The sequence below is a fragment of the Ranitomeya variabilis genome, chromosome 4, assembly GCF_051348905.1.
Source record: "Ranitomeya variabilis isolate aRanVar5 chromosome 4, aRanVar5.hap1, whole genome shotgun sequence".
NCBI lineage: Eukaryota > Metazoa > Chordata > Amphibia > Anura > Dendrobatidae > Ranitomeya > Ranitomeya variabilis.
In genome coordinates this window covers 391,725,734-391,742,886 of record NC_135235.1, presented here as the reverse complement: position 1 = coordinate 391,742,886, position 17,153 = coordinate 391,725,734, and the positions used below count along the sequence as shown (strand labels likewise).

Here is a 17,153-nt window from a genome sequence, read left to right as displayed (position 1 = left end):
GCACCTGTCCTCTCAGAGGACCTCCTCCCCCTCGATGTCCAGATGTGGGGGGCAGCCAGCACCTATCTGCGCTGTAATCCCTAATACGTTACAGCGTGGAACGCAAGGATACTGTGCGTCTGCTGTACTGAAGCCGGCCTCAGACCCAGAAGCTCTCGTGCGCGCTCTCCAGTGTGACGCGCTGCCTGGATACAGCAACACCAGAGGAGGAGAGCAGGCTGAAGAGCTCTAAGAGGCCTCCAGTAGAAGAACACCCCCCTCTAGACCTTGCCCAAAAGTGCGGATTGGAAAGGGGTCCCAAGTCCTGACCAGAGATGGGAGCAGCGCTCGGGGAGGAGAGGTAGGCCTGCTCGGTCCCCTGCTGCCCGGCTTGTTCTCTATTCCCCTTACACCCAAGCCCCCCCCCCCAGACAACTTACTGTTGCTGGCACAGCACACCATGGATGACCTCTTCATCCCTAGTAGAGACACGAAAGAACACTAAGGGGAGGATATGTGAAGGGTTATTTAACCTCTGGTATTTCCTGTCCCTATTAGGAAAGTGGAAACATCCTCTGGTGTGCTGTCATAGGGGTTTACTAGAGAAAATGTGTAACCCTGCTGTAGATGCTGTATACTAGTGTATACTAGTGTCTGTTCATTATTGCTGAAGTGTGAACTTTCCTGCCAATAGGGTGATGCTGGAGCCAATGACTGCCACTGACAGCGCCAACTCATCTGTGTGGAGGTTGAAACCTAAATAAATCATACTGTGCCTCAGAGCAACCACTGACACGATGCCGGATCAAGCCATGTGCTGACCTCATCTATCTTGCTCACTAGCTCCTCTCCAGTGGGTGGAAGCAGCCAAGTGTGCTGGTGATGTGAGATTCATGAATAAAGAAACAACAAAATAAACATGTTTGGTATAATTACATTTGTATAAGTTCAATCTATGAAAATGTAAAGTAAACCCACACAGTCAAAGCCGTAAGGTGAACCAAAAAAACGAAAAACGCCAGAATTGGCTCAGAGTGAATGGGAAGTTTGAGAGGATGGGAAGAAGTGGTTCACCTGCCTGCACAAGGGTTTTTTTTTTCTTCAGTATGTACAGATATTCATTATGCAAACAAGGAGGCAGGTCAGTGAGGGCTCAGTAACCTGTCAGCAGTCTGCATTATGAATAGCTAAGCAGAGCACCACATGAAGACCCCCACAGGCCGCCCCGGAGCATGAGTAGATCATTAACTCAAAACTGAAAATAAAGATTAAACAACAACCACAAGACGGATTTAATCAACCAAAGTATCATTTTAATCAGTATAACGGCACCGACCTGACACTGTACTGTGCACAATCCTGCTGACAGGTTCCCTTTAAGAAGCAATAAGGAGATGGAGAAAATAGCATCAACAACAATGTACATACCCAAACTTATTATCTGCCATATTCATGTAATAATACCAAGGATCTGAGAAATGAACTGGCCCCTTGGTCTAAGTAGGATGAATTCTTATACATGGAATGTGATGAAAGTTTTAACTGCCAATCAGAACTTCCAATCCATCTACCAGTCCACTATGAGGATAAACTATATAATTAGTATATAATTGTGCTACATGTGGCAAATGTTTTGCCACTCCTTCCTATCTTATTACACCTGGGAAAATCCAGAGGCGGACATACCGCCGGTGGATCTGTACAGAGGCATCGGAGGTGAGGGGGCCCGATCAGCTGCTTAAACTTCATGATCCATCCTAGAGTGGTAGCAGCATCAAAACTAAGTGGAGAGGAGGGGGCCCATACCTGAGTTATTTGCAGGCAGAGGGGGGCAGCCACTCTGCAAAAGACACTGGATAGGGTCTTCTTCCTCTGCTCTTGTCCATGCTGCTGCTGGTCTTGTGATGCTGTAGATTCAGGCTATGTGCACACGTTGCGGATTGGGGTGCAGAATTTTCTGGACAAAATCTGCATCTCCTGGCAGAAAACGCAGGTGCTGATTTGATGTGTTTTTCTTGCGGATTTTGTGCATTTTTGTTGCGGATTTCATCCGTTTTTTACCCCTGCGGATTTCTATAATGGAAGGGTGCAAAAACTCTGCAGATCCACACAAAAGAAATAACATGCTCCTTCTTTTGATCCGCAGCATTTTCCGTGCGGATTTTCTGCACCATTAGCACAGCATTTTTTTTTCCTATTGATTTACATTGTACTGTAAATCACTTTGAGGATCTGCAGCGTTTCTGCGCGGAAAAAAACTCTGCAGATCCGCACTAATTCCGCATCCTGTGCACATAGCCTCACAGCAGGGAGAGTCCATGGTGTGTGGGACTCTCTCCATCTATCCAGCCCAGAGGGGGGAGGGGATTTCTGTGGATTGCAGGCTTCACAACATGCAGACTCCTCTCATGTGGATCTGCACAAGGTGAGTGAGAGAGGGGTTGCTAGAGAGGTAGAGACTAAGTAGTGCTTAGTGGGTCAGTGAAAATACTACCCATGGGTATGTGTCCACGTACGTTTTTGACGCAGCGTTGAGCAGCATGCATAAAAAACGCAGCGTCCAGATGTTACAGCATAGTGGAGGGGATTTCATGAAATCCTGTTTCCACTATGCAGTAAAAGACGCATGCGGCACACCCGAGAAAACTCACATGCGGCGCGTCTTTTAAGAACGCAGCATGTCCTTACATTGCAGAAAAAACTCAAGGACAATGCAGGTGACCTGCCAGTGACCTCAGGTGCAGATTTGGTCAGGATTTTACCTGCATAAAATCCTGACCAAATCCTGAAGCAATCCTGAATGTGGACACATACCCTAAGGGTATGTTTCCATGTTCAGGAAACGCTGCGTGTTTGACGCTGCTTTGAGCCGCAGCGTCAAACACACAGCGTCCAGATGTTACAGCATAGTGGAGGGGATTTCATGAAATCCCGTCTCCACTATGCATTAAAAGATGCATGTGGCAGACCCGCGAAAACGCACATGCGGCGTGTCTTTTCAGAACGCAGCATGTCCTTGCATTGCTGAAACAACGCAAGAACAACGCATGTGACCTCAGGTGCAGATTTGGTCCGGATTTTACCTGCATAAAATCCTGACCAAATCCTGATGCAATCCTGAACGTGGACACATACCTTAAGGGTATGTGTCCACGATCAGGATTTGGTCAGGATTTTTCATCAGTATTTGTAAGCCAAAACCAGGAGTGGGTGATAAATGCAGAAGTGGTGCATATGTTTCTGTTATACTTTTCCTCTAATTGTTCCACTCCTGGTTTTGGCTTACAAATACTGATGAAAAATCCTGACCAAATCCTGATGCAATCCTGAACGTGGACACATACCCTAAGGCTGCCGTCACACTATGGCTATGTCTCCACGTTCAGGATGGCCGGCGGTATCGCCGCAGCGGCGAAGCCGCTCGGCGCTAAGCCCCGCCCCCTTTCTGGGACGCGATCATGCCGGATGTGTTAACTCTTCACATCCGGGATGATCGCTCTCTCCCATAGCGCCCTGTGATATGCCTTGCGGGGACGCTGCGTCCCCGCAAGGTGTACGGACATGCTGCGATCTGAAAAGACGCGCAGCATGTCTGTAGTCGCAGGGCCGCCGCGTGCGGGTTTCCACGCATAGTGGAGACGGGATTTCATAAAATCCCCTCCACTATGCAGGAACATCTGGACGCTGCTTGTTTGACGCTGCAGCTCTGCGCAGCGTCAAACAAGCAGCGATTCCTGACCGTGGAAACATACCCTATCAGTATTTGGTCAGTATTTTACATCAGTATTTGTAAGCCAAAACCAGGAGTGGGTGATAAATGCAGAAGTGGTGCATTTGTTTCTATTATACTTTTCCTTTAATTGAACTCGCAAGTGTGACCCCAGCCTTAGAGTAAGTTAACACTAGTCGTTTTTTCAGCGTTTTTATCTACTGAAAAATCTGAGCTCTTGGCAGGAAAGAAGCTGCAGAAAAAAAGCATGTTTTTCGCTGCGTTTTTTTATGAAGGTTTTTGGTATGGTAGATTTGTCTTTTTTGCATGCTGATAAAGATTTGTATCGAAAAAAAAAAAAAGGAAAAATTCCAAAGAATGGGGTTTTGGCACAAAATCACTGCAAAACATGATACCTGTGTTTTTTTTCAACTTTTTTCACTACCAATTCAAGTCAATGGGTGAAAAATGCTGAAAGAAGTGACATGATCTATGTCCAAAAAAACATGCAAAGCACAAAATACTGATGACAAAAAAAAGTGTGCATGAGATTTCTGAAATGTAATAGGTTTTGCTGGTACTGTAAAATGCAGCTGAAACTTAGCATGAAAACACATAAAAAAGCGCCTAGTATGAACTTTGTCTTAGGAGTCTGCAGAATGACCCTTGTAGTTACAGGCCCTGCACACAGTGACACAGGGGCCGCATCCCATGTCAATCACAGACTCTGATGAATGAGCACATCTGTGGTAGGCTGTCAGGGGAGGAATGAGCACATCTATGGTGGGCTGTCAGGGGAAGAAGAACAAGTGTCTTCTGTGCCCTGGAGTCACATCTTGGGGCAGGAAGCTACGGAAGAGGACCATGGACAAGTCTGATGGAAGACAACTGCAGCCTCCTGTAAAGTTTGTAAGTTGTTTGCTTTCCAAAATAAAAATTTGTGTTAATGGACATGTTGTCAGGAGTGATTCCCTGACGGAAGAGCAGCCATGTCTGCGAACTGCAGGAGTTACTGCTTCTGTGTGAATAGATTGTAGATTTTGAGCCCTCGCGGGCAGGGTCCTCTCTCCTCCTGTACCAGTCGTGACTTGTCTAAGATTACTGTACTTGTTTATTATGTATACCCCTCCTCAAATGTAAAGCACCATGGAATAAATGGCGCTATAATAATAGCAAAGGAGCACAATAGCTGCCTGCTAATGACATGCACTAGCCTGGACTATATACAGCCCAGACCGGTGCTTGCTGCGAATTTGTTTTCACACAAGGCCATCGTTCTTGCACTGGCTCATTCAGACGACTAATTGTATGTGCGGTCAGTGTGCTGTGGTGCTCAATGAACAACACACGGGCCAAATATATAATCAACTGAATGAGCCAGAACTGTTAAAACTATTTCAATTTAACCCCTTTACAACCTAAGGCTGGCGTCACACTCAGCATATGAAAATACGGTCCGTTTTTTATGGCCGTAATACGCAGAAATGTTCCCAAAATAGTGATCCGTATGTCATCCGTAGGCAGGGTGTGTCAGCGTATTTTGCGCATGTCATCCTCCGTATGTAATCCGTATGGCATCCGTACTGCGATATTTTCTCGCAGGCTTGCAAAACCGACATCTACTGGATTTATGGGCTCAAATGTTCGGTAAAACATATATACAGTATCTATATATATGTCATTGAGACACATATATATCTATATATACTGTATTTATATTTAATTCAGCGCAAGATAGCATAAAAAGCCGGTAATTCAATTGCCGGCTTTTGCTATCTCTTTCCCAAACCCGACGTGAGACATGGTTTACATACAGTAAACCATCTCATATCTTTTTTTTTTTTGGCATATTCCACACTACTAATGTTAGTAGTGTGTATGTGCAAAATTTGGGCGCACTAGCTATTAAATTAAAGGGTTAAATTGTGGAAAAAAATTTCTCCACCAGAGTGGTAAAGCCAATGACTGAGGGCAGATATTAATAGCCAGGAGAGGGTCCATGGTTATTGGCCCCCCCTGGCTAAAAACATCTGCCCCCAGCCACCCCAGAAAAGGCACATCTGGAAGATGCGCCTATTCTGGCACTTGGCCACTCTCTTCCCACTCCCGTGTAGCGGTGGGATATGGGGTAATGAAGGGTTAATGTCACCTTGCTATTGTAAGGTGACATTAAGCCAGATTAATAATGGAGAGGCGTCAATTATGACACCTATCCATTATTAATCCAATAGTACGAAATGGTTAATAAAACACACATTATTACAAAGTACTTTAATGAAATAAAGACACAGGGTGTTGTAATATTATATTAGACTCTTAATCCACCTGAAGACCCTCGTTCTGTAAAAAAGGAAAAATAAAAAAACAATATCCCATACCTTCCGTTGTTCAGTTCACGTCCCACGCTGTAAATCCATCTGAAGCGGTTAAATCATTTTACACCCAGGAGCTCTGCTAATGCAGTGCTTGTGGCTGTAAATCCCCGGGGAATGAATGGAGTGCAGGGGAATGTCCTGTTGTTACCTTGAGTCGCGGTGATGCGCCCTCTGCTGGATGTCCTCATATGAACTCGAGCCTGGGAATTTTTCTGACAGCGGCATTTAAATTGCGCTTCCGGCCATCTGGTCGGATATACGCACACCGGTGACCCCCATCAGCAGAGGTGATTGGGTTGCAGCAGCTTCTAGTCTCCTATAGAGACTATTAAAGCATGCCAAAAGTAAAAAAAAAATGTTTTTAAAAATATTAAAAAATATATAAAAGTTCAAATCACCCCACTTCGCCCCATTCAAAATAAAACAATAAAAATAAAATCAAACCTACACATGTTTGGTATCGTTCACAATCGCCTAATCTATCAATAAAAAAGAAGACTTAGGCCATGTTCACACTTTGCGAGTTTTACCGCGGATCCGCGGCGATTTTGATGCTGCGGGTCCGCAGCAGTTTCCATAGCGTTTACATGTAAACCCTATGGAAACCGCAAACCGCTGTGCACATGCTGCGGGAAAAACCGCGCAGAAACGCAGCGGTTTACAACCCACAGCATGTCACTTCTTTGTGCAGAATCGCAGCGATTCTGCACACATAGAAATGCATTGATCCGCTTGCTTCCCGCATGGGGCTGTGCCCACGATGCGGGAAGTAAGCGGATAATGTGCGGTTGCTACCCGGGGTGGAGGAGAGGAAACTCTCCTCCATGCCCTGGGAACCATATTTGTGGTAAAAAAAAGAATTAAAATAAAAAATAATGCTATACTCACCTCTCAGCGGTGCGCGCGGCCGTCCGGTCTCAGGTTTGCTGTGCGAGCAGGACCTGCGGTGACGCCGCGGTCACATGACCGTGACGTCACGAAGGTCCTTCTCGCACAGCATCTTTGGAAACGGACCGCCGGGTGCAGCGCCGAGGAGATCGGGACATCAGAGGGGGTGAGTATAACAATTTTTTTTATTTTTAACATTACTATTGATGCTGCATATGCAGCATCAATAGTAAAACCAAAGCCCGCAGCGGAAACCGCAAGACAAAACGTGATAAATCTGCAGGGATAACCGCAGCGGTTTTGCCCTGCAGATTTATCAAATCCTCTGCGGGAGAACCCGCAGGGACCCGAACCTACGTGTGCACATAGCCTTAACCTGATCGCTAAACAGCATAGTGAGAAAAAAAAGTAAAAACTCCCAAATTAGGTTTTTTTGGTCGCCGTGACATTGAATTAAAATGCATTAATGGGCAAGCAAAAGATCATATCTGCACCAAAATGGTATAATTAAAAACGTCAGCTCGGCACGTAAAAAAAAAAAAAAGCCCTCACCTGAACCCAGATCATGAAAAATGGAGATGCTACGGGTATCGGAATATGGCACAATTTTTTTTTATTTTTTTTTTACAAACTTTGGGATTTTTTTCACTACTTACATAAAAAATAACCTAGACATATTTGGTGTCTATGAACTTGTAATGACCTGGAGAATCATAATGGAAGGTCAATTTTAGCATTTAGTGAACCTAGCAAAAAAGCCAAACAAAAAAGGGTGGGAGTGCACTTTTTTTGCAATTTCACCACACTTGGAATTTTTTTCCTGTTTTCTAGTACATGACATGGTAAAACAATGGTGTTGTTCAAAAGTACAACTCGTCCCGCAAAAAACAAGCCCTTACATGGCCATATTGATGGAAAAATAGAAAAGTTATAGCTCTGGGAAGAAGGGGAGCGAAAAACAAAAATGGAAAACCGAAAAAAGCTCCGGGGGTTAGGTGGTTAACCCCTTTCTGCCAGCTGACGGAATAGTACGTCAGCTGGCAGAGCCGCGACATGTCAGCTGTAACTAGTTAAATGCCGCCAAGCGCTGACAGCGGCATTTAACTTGCGCTCCCGGCCGGAAGTGCTCGCACTGCTGACCCCCGTTACATGATCAGGGGTCATCAGTGCATTGCCATAACAACCAGAGGTCTCCTTGTGACCTCTATGCTTGTTGATGGCCGATTGCTTTGAGCGCCACCCTGTGGTCGGCGTTCAAAGTACACCTGCATTTCTGCTACATAGAGGTGATCTGTACTTCACCTCTATGTAGAGAGGCGATCGAGTTGTGCATGCTTCTAGCCTCCTATGGAGGCTATTGAAGCATGCCAAAATTAAAAAAAAAAAAAAAGTATTTAAAAATATAAAAAAAATAAAAAATATATATAAGTTCAAATAACCCCCCTTTCGCCCCAATCAAAATAAAACAATTAAAAAAAATCATACATACACATATTTGGTATCGCCGCGTTCAGAATCGCCCGATCTATCAATAAAAAAAGGATTAACCTGACCGCTAAAAAATCAAAACGCCAAAATTACGTTTTTTTGGTCGCCGCGACATTGCATTAAAATGCAATAACGGGCGATCAAAAGAATGTATGTACACCAAAATGGTATCATTAAAAATGCCAGCTTGGCACGCAAAAAATAAGCCCTCGCCCGACCCCAGATCATGAAAATTGGAGACGCTACGGGTATCAGAAAATCGCACAATTTTTTTTTTTTAGCAAATGTTGGAATTTTTTTTCACCACTTAAATAAAAAATAACCTAGACATGTTAGGTGTCTATGAACTCGTAATGACCTGGAGAATCATAATGGCAGGTTAGTTTTAGCACTTGGTGAACCTAGCAAAAAAGCCAAACAAAAAACAAGTGTGAGATTGCACTTTTTTTGCAATTTTATCACACTTGGAATTTTTTTCCCATTTTCTGTTACAGGGCATGGTAAAACCAATGGTATCATTCAAAAGTACATCTCGTCCCGCAAAAAATAAGACCTCACATGGCCATATTGACGGAAAAATAAAAAAGGTTATGGCTCTGGGAAGGCTGGGAGCAAAACATGAAAACTAAAAAACGGAAAAAGCTCCGGGGGTGAAGGGGTTAAATGATGTGATTGGTAATTCGAAGTGCATCAGCTTCCATCCCCCTCTCCTGTTCTCACCTACTATGAGATTGCAGGGTGCCAATGGGTTGCCATGGCAGCCAGGGGCCTGCTAGAGGCTGCCATCTTTGTCCTGTGAAGCTCAGCCTATGGCTGGGCTTTATAGAAGAACATCATTTTTGTCTACATATTACAATACTGTAGTATTGCAGTGTATAAAACAAGCGATTGGACAGTCCCCTAGGGCAATAAATAAGTTAAAAAAAAGTGAAATATCTAAACATTCAAATAACCTCTTAGGTTTTGCTGGTATGGTAAAAGTCTGCTCTGAAAAAAAAAATTAACAGAAAATGCCGTAAAGAGGAAAAAAAGAACAAGACTCCAAAATATTTTTTTTCCGGTCACAACAGTTCCCAAAGAAAGCGCTGCAAAATGTGATCAAACCCATATTATGCAACCAATAATGGTGTCAATAAAAAATACAGCTCACCACATAGACAACAAGCCCTCAAATAGGTCCATTGATAGAAAAATAGAAACGTTAGAGTTCTCAGAATACATTTTTCTTTTACAAATGTCCTAATTTTTCACCTATTACCTGGAATCTAACATCATGATTAGTGATGAGCAGTGTACTCGTTGCTCGGGTGACCTCCAAGTATTTATGACTGCTCTTTGGAGATTTCGTTTTCATCGCCTCAGCTGAATGATTTACATCTCTTAGCCAGCTTGATTACATGTGGGGATTCCCTAGCAACCAGGCAACTCTCACATGTAGGTCACTCGAGCATGCTCGGGAAAACCTGAGCAACGAGTATATTCGCTCATCAATAATCATGATTTAACACTAAGGGCTCATACTCACTCGCATGTCAATACCCGGCGCTGCTGCCGGCACTCAGAAGTGGAGCATGCGACTGCATGTATTCCTATGCCGCCGCACGCTCTGATCTGAGTGCCGGGTATTGACATGCGAGACTCATCCGAGTTTCTCGCAGGTGAGTATGAGCCGTTAAGGGAATGCTTTTTTGGCCTCCTAATAACGTTTTAAACCCTTTTACCCCCAAGGGTGGTTTGCACGTTAATGACCGGGCCAATTTTTTACAATTCTGACCACTGTCCCTTTATGAGGTTATATCTCTGGAACACTTCCAAGGATCCCAGTGATTCTGACATTTTCTCATGACATATTGTACTTCATGATAGTAATGACATTTCTTTGATATACAGTAATTTGCGAAAAAAATGGAAATATGGCGAAAATTTCGCAATTTTCCATCTTTGAATTTTCATGACTTTAAATCCCAGCAATATGTCACACAAAATACTTAATCAGAAACATTTCCCACATATCTACTTTACAGCAGCACAATTTTGGAACAAAAACATTTTTTTTGTTAGGAAGTTATAAGGGTTAAAAGTTAAACAACAATTTCTCATTTTTACATTTTTTTTTTAGGGAACACATTTGAAGTCACTTTGAGGGGTCTATATGATAGAAAATATCCAAAAGTGACATCATTCTAAAAACTGCACCCCTCAAGGTGCTCAAAACCACATTCAAGAAGTTTATTAACCCTTTCTGGTGCTTCACAGGAATTTTTGGAATGTTTACAAAAAAAATTAATTCAAATCCAAATTTTTTTATTTTCCCAAGGGTAACGGGAGAAATTGGACCCCAAAAGTTATTGTGCAAAGCAGTCATCAAAGCAAAAGGTGGCCACTTTGAAGAACCTAGAATATAAGACATAATTTCAGTTGTTTCACACTTTTTTGTTAAGTAAATAATTCCACATATGTTAATTCATAGTTTTGATGCCTTCAGTGTGAATGTACAATTTTCATAGTTATAAAAATACAGAAAAATCTTTAACCCCTTTCTGACCTCGGACGGGATAGTCACATGATCGGGGGTTAGCGATGCTTCAGGATAGTAACTATAGAGGTCCTTGAGACCTCTATGGTTACTGATGCCAGCTTGCTGTGAGCGCCACCCTGTGATTGGCGCTCATAGCAAGCCTGTAATTAAGCTACATAGCAGTGATCTGATGATCGCTGCTATGTAGCAGAGCTGATCAGGCTATGCCAGCTTCTAGCCTATTGAAACATGGCAAAAGTACAAAAATAAAAGTTTAAAAAAATATGAAAAAAAAAAAAGTTTAAGTCACCCCCCTTTCGCCCCATTCAAAATAAAACAATAAAAAAAAAAAATCAAACCTACACATATTTGGCATCGCCGCATTCAGGATCGCCCGATCCATCAATAAAAAAAAAAAGCATTAAGCTGATCGCTAAACAGCGTAACGAGAAAAAAAGTAAAAATGCCAGAATTACGGTTTTTTTGGTCGCCGCGACATTGCATTAAAATGCAATAACAGGCGCCTATCTGCACCAAAATGGTATCATTAAAAACGTCAGCTCGCCACATAAAAAGTAAGCCATCACCCAAGCCGAGATTTTGAAAAACGAAAACGCTACGGGTATTGGAAAATTGCGCAATTTTTTTTTTTTTTTAGCAAAGTTTGGAATTTTTTTTTACCACTTAGATAAAACGTAACCTAGACATGTTTGGTGTCTATGAACTCGAAATGACCTGGAGAATCATAATGGCAGGTCAGTTTTAGCATTTAGTGAACCTAGCAAAAAAGCCAAACAAAAAACAACTGTGGGATTGCACTTTTTATTTTTGCAATTTCACTGCACTTGGAATGTTTTTCCCGTTTTCTAGTGCACGACATGCTAAAACCAATGATGTCATTCAAAAGAGCAACTTGTCCCGCAAAAATAAGCCCTCACATGGCCATATTGATGGAAAAATAAAAATGTTATTGCTCTGGGAAGGAGGGGAGTGAAAAACGAGAACGCAAGGTCTTGAAGGGGTTAATAATGGGGGCATCTTATAGACAATTAAAAGGTGACATCAACTACCCCAACTATCACCCCACTTGCCACCACACCAGGGCAAGTGGGAAGAGCGAGGCTAAGTGTCAGAATTGGCGCATTGTATGGATGCGCCTTTTCTGGGGTGTGTTTGACAGCTGATACTTTTAGTCTGGGAGGGGGCCAATGTCCATGGCCCCTTCTTAGGCTATTAATATCAGCCCGCAGCTGTCTGCCTAGCCTTTGCTGGTTATTAATTATAAGGGGACCCTACGTCATTTTTTTGGAGGGGAGTCCCCCATTTTAATAACCAGGAAAGGCGAAGTATACAGCAGTGACCTGATATTAATAGCCTGGGAAACTCCATGGATATAATCATCTGCCCCCAGCTGTCCATTTTCCCTCTGCTGGTTAATAATTCCCACTGCATTTTTTTCAGAAAATATATTACTAGGAGCAGGGAACTTACATTAGTACCATTAGTCCAGTGTTGAAATAAAAAAAAAATTAAAAAAACACCAGAGTGATGCTTCAAAGAAGTCCTCCCAGAACTTTTTCCCCCTTAGGGCTCTTACCCATATGTGTGAAAAAAAAAAAGTTCCGACAAAAGGACCAAAAAAGTGTCATGCCACTGTCATGCGAGTATAATGCGATTTTTCTCACATAGCATCTGTATGACATGCGTATGCAATGCCTTTTTTTCTCTGCAACTATTTTTCTACAATCATTTACAGGACCATTTACAGTGTTCTATGTCACAGAATGGTAAGGTATCTGTAAAAAATCTTATGGTCCGTATGCCATGCAATTTTTTTTCTCGTGCCCATTGACTTGCATTGGCGAGTCTCTTCCTAGATACGCAGCAAATCTTAGCATGCTGCGATTTTGTTTCTCAGTCCGATTTCAGCTGAGAAAAAAATTGCAGATGAGATGTCACCCATTGAATAACATCAATACGATTTTTTTTTTATCTGCACCTGTCCGTTTTTCTCGCAAATGAGCATGAGCCCTGAGGGTATGTGCACACATTCAGGAATTTTTGCGTTTTTTGCACGTTTTTTCGCAATAAAAAAGCATAAAAAACGCTTAGATATGCATCCTATCATTTAGAATGCATTCCGCAATTTTTGTGCACATGATCCGCAAAAAAAATGCATTGCGGGAAAAGAAGCATCATGTTCATTCTTTTTGCGGATTTTTTGCGGATTTCCCATTGTTTTGGAGTGTCAGGGAAAAAACGCAAAAAATCCGCATAAAATCCGCAAAAAAAAAAAAATGTAAAATCCGTGCGAAAAACGCATGCAGAATTCCTGCGGAAAACCTCAGGTTTATGTCAGGAAAATTCTGCATGCATTCCGGACGTGTGCACATTCCCTTAATCTTGAGTGTACTGTCAGTGCGTTACTATATCCACCTACTGCTGCCTTATGCATAGAGCGAGCTGGATAGACTGAAGAGCAGTGACTTCACTCAGAAGAGGATCAGAACGACGCTGGATACTGGAGAAAACGGAGGTAGGTGAGTATATATAACACACTGTCACTAGACTACATACATATACAAAGATTTAGAGTGAAAAAAAAGTTCATCTGAGGACTTCTTTAACCCCTTCCCAATTTATGACGTTCCTCACTTTGATGCGAGCTCGCACGCTGAGCAAGCATCTTTCCTGGCAGATAATGGCTGAATCATTGCCGCAGGTGGAGCAGAGCTGTTAACATGTTAAATGTCACTGTCAATCTCTGACATTTAACACGCACTGGCAGCTGAGTGCATCATTATATACACCCATCTGCGCCCTCCTGATATGATGGGTTGCAATCGGGGTGCTGATGGATTGTCATGACAGCTGTGGGTCTGCTAGGAGACCGTGATTTTCACTATAAACAGCAGTGTTGATGCACTGCTATTTATAATACAAGTGATCAGTTAATCGCAGGTTCAAATCCCCTATGGGGACTAACAAATTCTGGAAAAAAAATACGAAATTTCAAATCACCCCCCTTTTGCCCCATTTAAAAATAAAATAATTAAAAAAATACCCATATTTGGTATCACTGCATTCATAAAAATCTGATCTATCAAAATATAAGATAGATTAATTTGATCGGTAAACAGTGTAACAAGAAAAATAGTCAAAAAATAAAATGTTAGCTCAGGACACAAAAAAATAAGCCATCACCCAGCTCCATATCCCAAAAATTGAAAATGTTACGGATCTCGGAAAATAGTGACATAAGCAAAATATTTGTATTCTTTTTAGAAAATTTTCTAAAAAAATTCACCACATACCATGTTTATATCACCCTGAAAGTGATTTAGTTGTACTCCATGGCTGATGCTTTGGGATATGTGCCTTATCTATGTATTTTTCTTGTGATATATTTTATCATTGGACCAGGGTTGGGTAGGGGGGGGAGCGGTTGGGAATGGGGGAAAGATTGTGGGGTAGTTTGGTGAAAATTCTGTTATGTTCGAAAACTTTAATAACAAATATCTGATTAAAAAAAAAATTCACCACTTAAATAAAAAAACCTATACATGTTTGGTATTTGCATAATCGTACTGATCTGGAAAATCATTTTAACCATGTCAGTTTTGGTGTATAGTGAACACGGTAAAAAAAATGATGGAATTGCACTTTGCAATTTCAATTTACCGTAGTTGACATTTTTTTCCCGCTTTCCAGTGCATCATATGATAAAGTATAACTTGTCCTGCTAAAAACAAGTCCTCATGCGGCTATGTGGACAGAAATATAAGACTTAGACTCTTGGAAGAAAATGAAATGAGTTAAAGAAGGCTATTTTGCTATTATGAGGCTTTAGAGCTTGATTTTTTTTTATCACTGGCACATTAAATTAATATAAAACAGGTATAAACAGGAATACATTTTATTCTTCAAAGACTCATTACGGTAAGTCATACCAGTAGCTTCGGCAGTAAAATTATCCAGTCAGGTTCCCTCCAGGAAAAAGGAAGAAAAAGAGGTTGTCTCAACATGATCAATGAAAAAAATTAAGAAATGCTTGTAAGAACTAGCAGCTTTGCAGTGTAGTTGTTATTAAAAGATCCTCTCTTTTCTCTAGAACACAGAGATTTTTATTTCTTTTATGTTAAATAGCGCTTACTGCTTGTGTTGGGGGACACTCGCTTAGCAACGGGATTCAGTCACACAGGCACGATTTTCTCCATTAATCAGTCCATGCGGTTTATTTACATGTCATAAACCACCATGTTACACATCACACACATAGTTCATAGTACACGGCTTCCTTCATTTGACAGACACTACACCCGCCAGTCCTCTTCTGACCAGTTCCCGGGGTTGTCCATGCACCGTAACAATGTCTCTACTCACATAGCATTACACGACATTAGATTGCAGTCTCTAAACATGCCGGAGCTCACTTTGTCCAGTTACCGTGGGAGACCACACAATTCATTAACTTCCATGGAACATCATAGGTACTAACAGTCTGTTCCACTTGTAGATACTCATCTGACCATAACCCCCTTTATCTGGAGTTACCTTACAGGAGCTCCTGCTCCACACGCTGACTCCTCGTCAGTCCTCTCTCCCAGGGAAGCTGCCTAACTGGGATCACAGTCCCAGACCATGCCTTGCTCACTCGGCTGTTATGATCTGGTGACCTTGGAGCCGCATGAAACTTTCTCTGGAGTCGGTGGAACCTGTACTGACCGCAAATCCTGAACTAACACCGCAACTAGAAGTAGCTGTGGGGTGTGCCTAACAAACCCTAGACACCTCGACACAGCCGGAGGACTAAATACCCCTATAGATGGAAATAGGAATGCTACCTTGCCTCAGAGCAGACCCCCAAAGGATAGGCAGCCCCCCACGAATAATGACTGTGAGTAGGAGAAGAATAGACACACACAGGTAGAAAACAGGATTTAGCAAAAGAGGCCACTCTAGCTAAATAGGAAAGGATAGGACAGATTACTAGGCGGTCAGTATTAAAACCCTTCCAAAAATATCCACAGCAGATAATACAAAAAGTTCCAAAATCTAACTAAAGACATGGAATGTATATCTGCCACTCCAGAGAATCCAACAAGACTGAGAAAATACTGACACAATCTAAGCTGGACAAGAAAACACAAAGAATAGCACTGAATTGTGAAGCACATAGCATGTGTGCCACAGGAAAAAAAAAACAGACACTTATCTTTGCTGATTTGGCAGAAAGGCAGGAGGAACCAAGCAGAGGTCCAACACCTCCCAACAACAATTGACAACTGGCAAGGACTAATGGATCCTGCACACCTAAATACCCCAGTCAGAACTGCAATCAGCAGATACACCTGACCAGGACTGCAACTCAGGGGCAACTGCATTACCACCTACAACCACCGGAGGGAGCCCAAAAGCAGAATTCACAACAGTACCCCCCCCCCCCCCCTTGAGGAGGGGTCACCGAACCCTCACCAGAGCCCCCAGGCCGATCAGGACGAGCCAGATGAAAAGCATGAACCAAATCAGCAGCATGGCCATCAGAAGCAAAAACCCAAGAATTATCCTCCTGGCCATAACCCTTCCATTTAACAAGGTACTGAAGCCTCCGCCTCGAAAAATGAGAATCCAAAATCTTCTCAACCACATACTCCAACTCCCCATCAACCAACACCGGGGCAGGAGGATCAACAGAGGGAACAACGGGCACCTCATATTTCCGCAATAAAGATCTATGGAAGACATTATGGATAGCAAAAGAGGCCGGAAGCGCCAATCGAAAAGACACCGGATTAATAATCTCAGAAATCCTATAAGGACCAATAAACCGAGGCTTTAAACTTAGGGGAAGAGACCTTCATAGGAACATGACGGGAAGACAACCAAACCAAATCCCCAACCCGAAGCCGGGAACCAACACACCGACGACGGTTAGCAAAACATTGAGCCTCCTCCTGAGACAACACCAAATTGTACACCACATGAGCCCAAATCTGCTGCCACCTGTCAACCACAGAATCCACACCAGGACAGTCAGAAGGCTCAATCTGCCCAGAAGAAAAACGAAGATGAAAACCAAAATTACAAAAAAAAGGCGAAACCAAAGTAGCTGCAGTAGCCTGATTATTAAGGGCAAACTCGGCCAATGGCAAAAACGCCCCCCAATCATCCTGATCGGCAGACACAAAGCATCTCA

At 42.6% G+C, this 17,153-nt stretch overlaps 1 protein-coding gene across 2 annotated transcripts in view; it reads left to right on the top strand.

Moving 5' to 3' along the window:
* Nucleotides 1–1,676: 1,676 nt before the first annotated feature.
* LOC143767152 (uncharacterized) overlaps nucleotides 1,677–17,153 on the top strand; it is a 115,703-nt gene continuing 100,226 nt past the window's right edge. Inside the window, exon 1 of one of the 2 annotated variants that reach the window (XM_077255195.1) lies at nucleotides 1,677–1,695. The gene's annotated coding sequence lies outside the window, so the exon portion shown is untranslated. Of the gene's footprint in view, nucleotides 1,696–2,345; nucleotides 2,405–17,153 lie in introns of those variants that run through there. The other variant, XM_077255194.1, reaches the window with a different exon arrangement.